This window comes from Pinus tabuliformis, chromosome J, assembly GCF_031772625.1.
Source record: "Pinus tabuliformis cultivar Carrire ecotype Pingquan chromosome J, CPIR1, whole genome shotgun sequence".
In the NCBI taxonomy this organism is placed as follows: domain Eukaryota; kingdom Viridiplantae; phylum Streptophyta; class Pinopsida; order Pinales; family Pinaceae; genus Pinus; species Pinus tabuliformis.
In genome coordinates this window covers 435,010,727-435,022,811 of record NC_142295.1, presented here as the reverse complement: position 1 = coordinate 435,022,811, position 12,085 = coordinate 435,010,727, and positions in this window count along the sequence as shown.

The following is a 12,085-nucleotide window of genomic DNA, read 5'->3' as shown; positions in this document are numbered from 1 at the left end:
GTCCATACAAAAGGACAATCACATCAAGTGCTATCTTTAGTGTTGGGTCCGTAGCTATTTCCTGGTACATCATGAAACAAAGGTTTGTGGTGCTTAACTCAACAGAGGCTAAATACCTGGCTGCAAGCTAAGCAACATGTGAAGCAATGTGGATGAGGAAAATACTTGTGGGACTATTCAGTCATGAGATGGATCCGACAATGATATATTGTGATAATCATAGCTACATTAAGCTCTCTGAGATTTTGGTATTTCATGATAGGTCCAAGCACATTGATATATGGTATCATCATTTGCGAGACTTGTGCATATTAGGAGAATTATGTTGCTATAATACATTCCAATTGAGGAGAAAGATGTTGACATATTGATAAAGGCATTGTCATGAGGTAAATTTGAATTCCACAGGTGCAGGATAGGGGTGGTGAAAAATCCATTTCTTGCTAATAGGGAGTGTTGAAAAAATGTAATAAGAAAAGCCCAATTTAACTTTAGCCTTAGTCAAATTGAGTAAATCGAATTTCCACATCAACAGGACAACTTGGACGCAATTAACTAGTGTGACATGGCTCTTGTCCCTAATTAGCTTATTAAATTCGAGTTAGAGGGCTTGGGGTTTAGTTTTTTCTTAAATGGCGTCCTTCCCGGTATTTTTTGCTCGTGGATTTTACATAGACTTTTTTTTTTTTTGTAAGCGAGTGCGGGACCTTTACATTTTTCTGATTTTTATTACATCAATCACCTGCCTCTGCAGGACTCGAACCTGGGTGGGGGGAGTGACAGCCTCCGTCCCTACCATTACACCATGCACATCATGTGCCAGCTTGGGGTTTAGTTGTGCATGTGTGATTTCTAAATTTTAGTAATCCAATTTAGTTATTTTCAATTGTATTCAATTAACTAACCTTTGACTATTAATAGAGTCAGTTGAAGGTTAGTGGTGCAGTGGGACAACAATCTAACTCAGAGATCGGTCAGTTAACTGATCAATTAGCCCAAAATAGCTAATGCATGCAAGGAATTCGAATTCCTTGGCTGAAGTGGAGATGACAAGGTAGCGTAACATTAGTTGTAAACTAGTTTGAGTGTACAGGTGTTGCATGAAGTTAGGTGATCCATCCTTGGGAATTGTGTAATCAATTTGGAGGAATTTTCTCTCTTTTAGGGGCTAATTTCCTCAGTATTTGCGCAAGGAAATAGGAGGCTTGGTGGGAAAATAATTGGTTAAGTGTTTGCCAGAGTTTCTCATTGAGCATAGAGAATAGTTATTCTTTTGCAAGTTGTGCTCAGAGCTGGAGTAAGCAATTGTAATAGTTTCTCTATTCAATTGATTAATGTAAAAAGGCTTGAAGGGTTTTTCCCAGTTGGGTTCCCCTGGAAATCACTGTGTATTTGTGGTTTTTCTTATTGCATCTCCATGTATGTTGTTCTAAATTGTGATTTCCATTGCACATATTAGTAGAGTAGAATTGTGTCTCTTGTTTCCAGATTGAAATCTTGATTAGTTGTAATTTCTATCAAATTTCTACACAAGTCTGTCAATGCACTAGGAAATAAACTATGAGAATTATCAAAGACTTTAGGCATGCATCCAACATGCACAATACCTAGAGTTTGGGGCTTGTTGTTATTCTTTTCTTTTGCACTGAGGTATGAATACCATATATAAGTCATTGACCACTAAAAATCATGGTCTTGTCACCCAAGTGTATTAAGAGCATCTCTGCAAAAGGCTTCTTGCGTTGTATTTGGCATGTACGCTTGATACTTATTGGCACTTGTTAAATAAGCAAGTGAATCACTAGTGACTAATTTGAAAGATTTGATTTATTAAGTATTGATTCTCATCATGTGGATTTGTGTGAAAGAAATGACTCATAAATATGCAATACCATCACGATTCATAAAGATAATGAACTCTTAATGGGAAATATGCATTGTTTAATACCATTCGAGGGATGTGTTGACATTTGTGTCTAATGTGTCTAAAAAGTATAAAGAAATGATGATAGAGGATGCAATATGTAGGTTGTGGGACATAAGAATGGGGCTCTTTTGAAGAATGACTCCCATATCTTCATGCAAAGGAACTAGTGCGTTTAAATGACTAAGTATGAGACCATGCATGAGTAAAAAGGGATTATGGAGGGTGTTTAACCTGCATGTGAATGAAATGACTAAGTATGAAAGATTTGAAAGTGTCATGTCAGACCAAGTCGTGCGAGACCAAGTCATGCGAGATGAAGTCGTGCATGATAAGGAGTAAAGAAAAATCATTCAAAAACCTGCATGTGAGGGAAAAATTATATAAATGGTGCAATTTGTATGCTCTAAAAATGTGAGTGCAAGTTGTAGAACACATAATGTGGGGCAAGACGTTTTGTAGAAAAACAGGGCTCACGACCCACATACAAAGAAAGACTAAGGAAGAAAGGCTTTTGTAGGGTAAAGATAAGTAAATAAAATAAGCGCTTAACAACCCACAATTATAAAACATGGTTAAGTATTGGAAAAAGAGGAGGTTCAAAGTTAGAAATTGAACAACAAATGTTGGTTAACAACCCTATAATAAGACATTAAATCTAAATAAATAACAAGAATGGAAATGTGTCCATGAAAAGAAAGTGAAAATGAATTAACAAATTTGAATGTAAGATTAACTTATAAGACAGACTTGGGTATGAGTTGGATACAAAAATGATTTTAGGTGCATATGTGATGCCCTAACCCAAGATCAATGTATATGAAATAACTAAATGAGGAAGTGAGTCCTTGGTATGAGAGAATAATTTTGAGAATGAATATTAGGGGGTGGAGGAGTGCCACCTAGCACAACTAACTTGGATGGAGTTGGGGCAGACATGTTACAAGTGGAATGGTTAATGATGGAATGTGATAATGAGTGTAACGGGATAACGCAAGCAAAAAATATATCTTAATTATTGTGCAGAACAGAAAATGGCACTATTGCAAGGAAGCTTGAAAAAATAGAAACATTAACAATAGAGAAATGGTTAATTAATTATGATGAAATACTATAATATTACCTTTGAGAAGGAAATGTGCATGATGAGGTTTATGTACATAAACCTAATTTAATGATAGGACACGATGTTAATGGAACTTATTATATGGGAACTCTTGGGAGATTGTGTCCTTAACCAAAGTATTTAGAATCTTCTAATTATTAGATAAAGCTAGTGTATGGTGTGGAGCATGAAACTTGACACATACACAATATTGCACGACAAATGGATATAATGTGATTGTTTAGCTAGAATAGGGCAATGATGATTAATAGAATATGATAAGAAATCTAATTGAGTTTAGTTGTGATTTATCTTGTGATGGGATGTTTAGTACTTGAAAGTTGACAATGTCGATTCTTCTTGGTTAATCACACCTCAGTTTTTTTAATGACAATGAGCAATATTTGTCTTGGAGAACTATGTCCAACATGAATAGATCACTAGACCAATTATAATCCTCAAGCTAAGATTACTATTAAGAGGTTTAAGATCTATTATTTAAATATCAAATTCTTACAAATAAATATGCAATTAGAAGAATAAATGTGTGAACTGACTTCAATTAACTATCACATGTATTTCTTAACTGGTGAATGACCAACCTCTAATCCTCCCCCGCCTCGCCTTTTTTTTTTTTAATTTTAAATTTTGAAGACCCTTGTTCCTACTAGGTTCAACTCAATTTCAAGGGCCTCACAAACCTTTCTTTTACCATACTGAAAATTATCTTAGCATTCTCCATGCAAATAAGATAAACAATGTCTTAAGAGTGCTTTACTAAGGTTGAACTTTCAACTCGATTATATTCTAATATCAATGTAATGTTCTTTAAGTTTGACTTGCAAAGATCTCCCTATCTCATTGATATAATGCTTGTCACATAAGAATGTAATGGTATAAACACCCTTTTGGTGTTTTAGATCAATGGCATCCTTAGAATAATCTAGTCGGGCCTTAAGAGTGTTAGGAGGAGCAATTGTAACTCTATTGTTACCTTTATTGAGAATCTTAGCAATTCTATCTATGGTTACTTCAATATAGGGAAGCACACAGAGCTTTCCTTCTTCTAGTTCATGAATAATGTTGTGTCCCCATCCCCTCCTCCCTACTTTTTAAGACATCCTTTTTGAATTGATATTTTATAGCGACTGTGTTTGAAAACTTCAGGCAAGTGTTTCAACTCCTACTCTACATGATCATTATTAGAAACTTTGATGGCATGAGTTTGTAGAGTGTTGATGACACCAAGATTCTAAGCAAACTAGTGATGAGAATTAATGTGAAGATACACGCCCATATGGATTTTCTTCCAATATGTTTGATGGGATAGTGAACCATCATTTCGCTTATATATAAGAATTTACAGGAATGAAATTCTATTAATTTATGCTACCTTCATTATAATTCTTATGCCTAAACTTGTTTATTTAAATGGACTTTACATCCTCTCTAAGATATATTTTCTATTTGGCCAAATTATGTAGTTGTTATCTACAAATATTCTCCAAAATTCAGATTTTGAGAGGATAGAATCTGATAGATTGTTTTTTAAACCATTTCATATGAAAATCATCAATTGTCAATGATAATGGGGACCCTATTTCGACTCCTTTGATTTGTTCATAAATATTTCCATGAAAACTGAAAATACATTGATTTTAAGCAAAATTTGGAGGTCCAACTGAAGTGCGATTGGTCCCATTAAAACATGGACATGACAATAAGGTACATGTTTGAATTTGAAACATGTAGGGGAAAAATGGGTAGAGTTATTATATGCACATATTCACTTTATCAATAAGGGTGAAAATCAACACATTTTTGGAGAGAAACCATAGCTTTTGATTGGCTAATCCAAATGAATTTAGACATATGGCATCACAAATTAGACATATCAAGTTGTTAAAGGGTGAAATTATTAATCATAGGAGTAAAGATTTTGATTATATATTCATTACAATGTTGGCCTACTAAGTAATGCCCAAATAAGAGCTCAATAATGTATGTTTCAATTGACACAACTTAGCCCATCAATGATAGCTTGAGTCATTGGGACTCACAGTGATAATGCCAACCTCTTTTGTTCGAATCCTAGCTAACCTTGCTCAGAATGGTTTGCGAGCTATCATCTCAGGCTAGGCGAGTTTTTCTTGGCATCAACATTATGTAAACCTTGGTAGCAATGATTGTATGTTCTAGTTATCAATTCCCCCCCCCCAAACCACTATTAAAAAAATGACATAATTGTTGATTAAAAAGTTTGATTGAGGTAATTCAAATGTCATAAAACATGAATTATAAAAATATAGTGGAAAATGATTATGACAAAACTAGGATTAATTTTTAGGAGGTGTTGAAGTTGGAAGTTAAAGAATTTGATTAAACATTGAGTGTTTAAGGAAATCACCAGTTGAAATACCTTCTTTTAGTTTTTTATGGAGATGAAGATTGAATTAATCCTAATGAATGATTAAATGTTGTAAATAAACATTGGAATATGTTGTTAATATGCCAATATTTAATTTGGATGGTGAATTTTATAAATGGTGGGATAACATTGATATCAATAGTATACTAAATTAAAAGAGTATGGGGATCATTTGAAAAAGTAATCTCAAGTAGATGGAAACATAAAATAAAGACATATTGTTATATGCGAAAAATCAAACATTGTTAACAACAACTTGTTTAATTGCTAAAAGTGGGTTGCTAATATAGTCCCCATTGGTGTTTAAGTCATACCAAGCAAAATGCTAATGCTCATGCTCAAACTTTGGATTCGCATTATCACAGATAACAATGATTGGGGCTAGGGTTAAGTCACGGGTGACTTTGGCAGAGTAGATACTTGCAAAAAATAGAGACATATTGTTATATGTGAAAAATCAAACATTATTAACAACAACTTGTTTAATCACTAAAAGTGGGTTGCTAATATAGTCCCCATTGGCATTTAAGTCATACCAAGAAAAATGCTAATGCTCATGCTCAAACTTTGGATGCACATTATCGCACATAACAATGATTGGGGCTCGGGTTAAGTCACGGGTGACTTTGGCAGAGTAGATACTTGCATTTGTGGTTGCTTAACTGAAGAATGACTAAATTGAATTATGCTAATATGTCTAGAGTGATGGTATTTAATTCAGATGTCTTAGCTCGATCATGAAAAAGAGGAAGCTAGTTCAAAAAAAATATTAAACATGAAATGAGAGAAGCCAATAAAGCACTAAAAAAAACCTTAAAAAAAAGGGCAATAGATTCTCTAAATTGCAAACCCCCTCAATTAAGTCACTAATGAAGGGATTTAAAATTGGAAACAAGAAAATATGAGCATGGTAAAGAAGGTTAAGGATGACTAAAGTGAAGAAATTAAATGCAAGATGGAGAATCAAAAGGTTGAATAAACATAAACAATACCTTTAATGATGTTAAAAATGTGATTATGTGTCTGCAAGGATAAAAAAGAATATTAGAGATTAAGAGTTGAAGAAGTAAATTATATGAAGGTCAAATAAGAAATGCAAAGAATTGAAGAACAAGAAGTTGATAACTAGCATAAACCTTTAGTTTCAAAAGGTGAATGAAGATAAGATACATGAAGGTTACTAATCTTAGGCCTGGCCTGGAACACTCCAATGAGTTATTGATTCCTATGGTTTAAAAAATGATACGTGAAGGTTACAAGAAAATACTTGAAGGAGTGGAGTTCTAACTCAATGATGTACAAATAAAATATGATGATAGATGAAGGTTAAAGAAATCCTTGATACTAATGATGTCAATTAAGAAAAGCAAAGAATTGAGGATATAAGAAGTTGATAACTAGCGTCAACCTTTAGCTTCGAAAGGAGAAGGGAGATAAGATACATGAAGGTTACCAATCTAGGGCCTAGCCAAGACCACTTCAATGAGTTGTCGATTCCCATGGTTAAAAGGAAGATACTTGAAGGTTACCATATGTTAGTGCCTAAATCTACCTCAGGCTGAGAAAGGTAGGATCTAGGGTAACATCAAACCATGCTTAACCTGGTATTTAGCCCTACCAGGTCGGGAGAGGGCTCTCTCCTTGTCAATCTCAGGAAAAGATGGGCAATAAAGCTTGAGATGACTAATGTAATGACTGATTTTAGGCTAGGTATGTGTACAGAGGTGTTTGATTGAATTTAATGATGCTTTGTTGGCTCAAATGTGAAAGGTAGATTTGCGCCGGGGAATGAGGCTCAATTTTGCAGAGATCTCTATGGGGCAAGGTAGGAAAGTGATTTGGTACTTCAAATTGAGTGATATGGATAGCTTTTAGATAGGTGAGGAGTTGGAGAGGGCATGAAAAACTCAAGGATCCTCTTCAAACAGCTGAAAAGATAGATAACTAAACAAACCCTAGGTAGAGCACTGCACTTTCAATGTATTCTACCTTTTATCCTTGTTTGTTTTAGTTGAGATGAAATAAAGAGAGATATGGCATACATAAAACACATTTAGACTTACAATTACAGAGGAAAACACAATACCAAAGCAAGATGCCACATGAATCCCATAAAGTGCTGCAAATCACTAGTCTATTCCTTAGCCAAACTGCTGAAATGAGTATACAATGAAGCTTTAAGCTTTCCCAAAAGTCCAACCATGCTAATGACTGAAAAAACATAAGATATAGGCAAACAACAACTCATCCTAGCCTCTGGGGGTCGAGCTCATGAGTTTAGGAGCTGTTCCAACAAATTCTAAATTGAGAACTAAAAAGTAGGCAGTGGAACAGCATGCCTCTAAAAACTAGGGAACCGATTCATTCAGTTGCAAACTACCTTTTCATGGATGAATCTACCTCTATGAGTAAAAATTCAACATAATTACATCAAGATCCATCAAATTACATTAAATTACATCATAAGTTTGACATTAAGAAGGAGAAAAGTCAAACTGTCAAGAAACTAGGCGAAAAACAGAGTATTCTTGGTCAAACTGAGCAAAATTTCCCCAATGCGCCGCGTTGATTTCTCTATATGCAACGCCTGTTTGCAGCCACTTTTGGAGCCCTTCCCGATGTCCAAATTTTCTCCAAGTGTTCTTGTTGGAAAGGTCTGCCTGTCTACTTTCCAGAACAAGTGGAATTTTTGAATTTGGCCTCCATTTGCCCCTCCAAAACTAAGTTCTCCCAACACTGCTTCCTGTGTGTCAAAATAGGGGCAGTAAGGTCATTTTTTGGGTGTTTTTGACCTTTTTGGAGGCTAAAAAACTGCCAAAATTTCTTGACCATTGGTAGGCATGCAATTTTTTCCAAGAAAAATGCAAAAATGTTGATTTTTCATCATTTGGAGGCCTCCATCAAAAGTGAGCACCAGGTGGCGCGACGCATTGGGCAGAAAATTCTGTGTTTTAGCCCAAAAATTTCAAAAATGCAAAAAGTGTCCCAATTTTTTTGAAATTTGGGCTGAGTGTTCTCCATCAAGTGCTGTGTTGGGCCAAGGAAGCCTCAACCAATATCTGAAGTCTATCTTGCTCCTTTCACCTCCTCGATGCCTTTTTCAACTTGGCCTTCAAGTTCCTAATTCTTGCCTTGTAACTTTTATTTCTTGCCATGTAATGATAGGCCATATGCCTCAACATTGTTTTCTCCCTGTTGGCCTTCTCTAACAACTTTTCCAAGTGGATATTAGCTCTCTCAAGCCAAGAATCACGATCAACATTGATTTCTTGCTTAAGTGATGTGAGCTTCACCTTCCTCCTTTTGGCAACTTGGCGGTTTTCTCGTATGTTTTGCAACTCGATAATGGTTTGTTGATCCTCTAGTTGCTTGTTTCTTTCCTCTAGGTACTTTATTATCCACTTGGATCTTTCTAAGTTGAGGGACAAAGCATTGATGTCCGCTTGTTGCTCTTGGATGACCTCCTTAAGCTTTGAGCTTTGTGGGCCCAAATCTGTGTCATCATCCTGAATGAGAATGAAATCCGTCTCCTGCTCTCCTGAAGGCCCCTCATCAAGTAATGGCCTCTTGTCCTTATCTGGAACCTATTGTGCTGAAGAAGGAAGAGAGACCCCTTCCACCCCGAGTGGAGATAATACTTGCTTTGTTGCTGCAAACAACCTTCTAGTGCCCTTTTGATAGGTGACAAACACCGGCACACTAGCGATATGTGTCTCATGACCCTCCTGATGATGTGAAGGTCCACCTGTCTCATGAAAAGTTTCTGGAGGTACCTGAGGAGCTGTGAAGAACTCATGAGAAATGAAATCCTCCCATGTGATGCCTTGCAAACCAAGCTGATGCATGACCACAATTTTGATGAGTGCAAAATGATATATACTATTAAACTGTTGCTGAGGAGTCTTCTGTTGTACTAAGGTGGTCATCTTCTCAATATTTCGGCACATGAAGTAAGGGAGATTCATCATTCTCACCCTGGTAAAGTGCATCAACAATCTGATATGATAGGCATATAGGCGAGAAAACCAGCCCTCACAGCTGAAATACTTCATTATCAGTGTCATCAAGGGAGCATATGAGTCTTTCAGGTACCGAAAGGGAAAAACTTTGCCGAGTTGTCTTAAATAACCGGGCTTGATGTATGGTTCATAATGTTCCCTGTCAATTTGCTGCCTTTTATTCCGCTGCTCTCTGACATTAGGAATGCCGGTTGCTAGAGAAATAGACTCCGGTGTCAAGGTGAATGCCACACCAGCTAGAGTGGCTTGGCCATTATGTAGATGAAGCACAAACAACCTGGCCAACTCATGATGGTAATGGACTCTAGCAACCATCTCACAGAACTGATAACAGGATTGGTGTTGGAAGCATGTGATAGCAAGAAGGCAGGCTTGCAGCTCGGCAAGTGAAGTAGGCTCTTCTCGTATATGTTTGCCACCCTTGTGAGGTCTCCTTGGTGCATGCATGTCTATAGGAGAGTCACTGTGTGTCTCTTTATCTTGGTCATATGAAGGATCAGATTCCATGCTTGCTAATGTGTGAGTTTTCTTGATGAGTATGAAGAGATTTACGGTGATTTTAGGTTTTTGCTGCCAAAGATATGAATGTATGAGGGACTGTGGAGGGAGAGGGTATGAGAGGTTTTGGGAATATTATGACAAGTTTTTGGGGAAAAAGAGGGTTTAGGGAATAGTGTGTAAGCTTAGGGATAACAATTAGGGTTTGGGGATTTTGTAGTTAGGATTTGGGAAAATGGGAATTGGGGATAGAGGTGAATGATTTGTTTTTTAGGAATATGAGAGTTAGGGAATGAATGGATGAACTAGGAAAATAAATGGAGGAGTCAAAGAGTAAGGAAATGGTGGAGTGGACTTGGCAGTAAAATGACAAATGCAAACCCTAGGCAATCGTTTTTTGAGAAATTGCAAGGAAGTAGGGTTTGAGTTTTTTTTTCACACTAAACCACCATAAATTTTTAAGAAAAACTCTTTCACTAGCAGGGAAAAGGGCTTGACTTACTTACACACTAGAAGATTTGAGCAATTTTGGCAATTTGAGGGAGTTTATGATGAAATCGGGCTTGGCAGCTCTATGCGCCGCGCCATAAACCCAACACACCGCGCCAGTATAAATTTAACACTGTGGAGGGCGGCCCAATGCGCCGCTCCTCTCACCCAATGCGCCACGCCTTCAAAACTGGAACCCTTTGCTGCGATTTTGCTTCCTTTCTCCAACACGACCTTCACTTTGCTCAATCTTTCTTCTTTGAGTGCCAATGAGCTTTTTGAATTGTAAAGATGATTTATATACAAGAGCTTTTGATTTTTCCTTCATAAAACCCACCTTTATAATGTTTGCATTGTAACTTACTTTTTCAACTCTGTTTTTGGGCAGTTTACTTTATTTGTGCCTTTGATGAACTGAATGACTTGATTTTTTGTTTGCCTTGCAAGGGATGGAGCTGCTGAAGCTTGGTAAGGTGACCAGGGTTGCCACTGAAGTAATTTACATACAAGAGAACTGAAATTATATGAATTTATACAACAAAAACCTAAAATACTCTGTTTTTTCCTCAAAACAGGGTTTTGAGGAGAAATACATTTATGAGCAATTGATTATGAATTTATTGGTACTGGAACTTTATTCAACCTCCTCATGCACCTGCTGACCGTTATTGGACATTTTGAAGACCTTTTTGATGAAACCCTAGACCTAATGAAACTGAAACCCTAGAAATGACTCTTGTAAATTTAAAGACAAAAGGTGACTGCAGATGATCTTGATGAATGGAAATGGGCCAGCAGGTAAAGGACATGAGGGAAAATGTATAATAAGCCACTATCATTAGATGATCCATGATCCTAATGGAATGTAGCTGACCGAGCGAGACACCTAAAATGAAATGCAACAAGAGAATTTGATCACTTACGGAGGGATGAAGATACTGACACTAACACCATAAAATACTTGAAGGACCAGAGCTCTAACTTGAGGATGTACAAATAAAAGACGATGATATTACCTTGAAAATAAGAGCAATTGAAGATCAAGCATAAAGGATAAGATGTACAAGTCAATTATGATGATATTATCTTGAAAGAAGTAATAATGAATGATTAGGCATAAAGGATAGAACATACCATTATACAAGACAAAAATATTAACAATATGGTTGCAGAGAATGAAGGCAAACCACCAAAGGTGGAGCCATATTAGCACCTTTATTGTCAACAAAGTTGGCAAGAAAAATAGGAAAATTGACATCATCATTACCAAGAAAGAAGATGTCGAAAGTAATGGCATTCATGGGATGTGGCATCAAGGAACCATTGTTTGACAAACGATATTGTCAAAGATGAACAATTACAACCAATTACAGAAGCTACAATAACACATCAAAGGAAAAAAAACCTTGACATCAAATAATCAATGATTAATGGTGAAAATAACTGGATAGGGATGGATGTATAATCATCTATGGTAGAAAGAGAGCATAAAATCTAAAGAATTTACTATCTATTTTCTATCACCTGCAAATCCCTTGACTATAAAATATGAGGCCAATTTGTTTTCGAAAGGTACACTATATTTTTATCCCAATGAGAGCATATATGACCTAAATGTACAT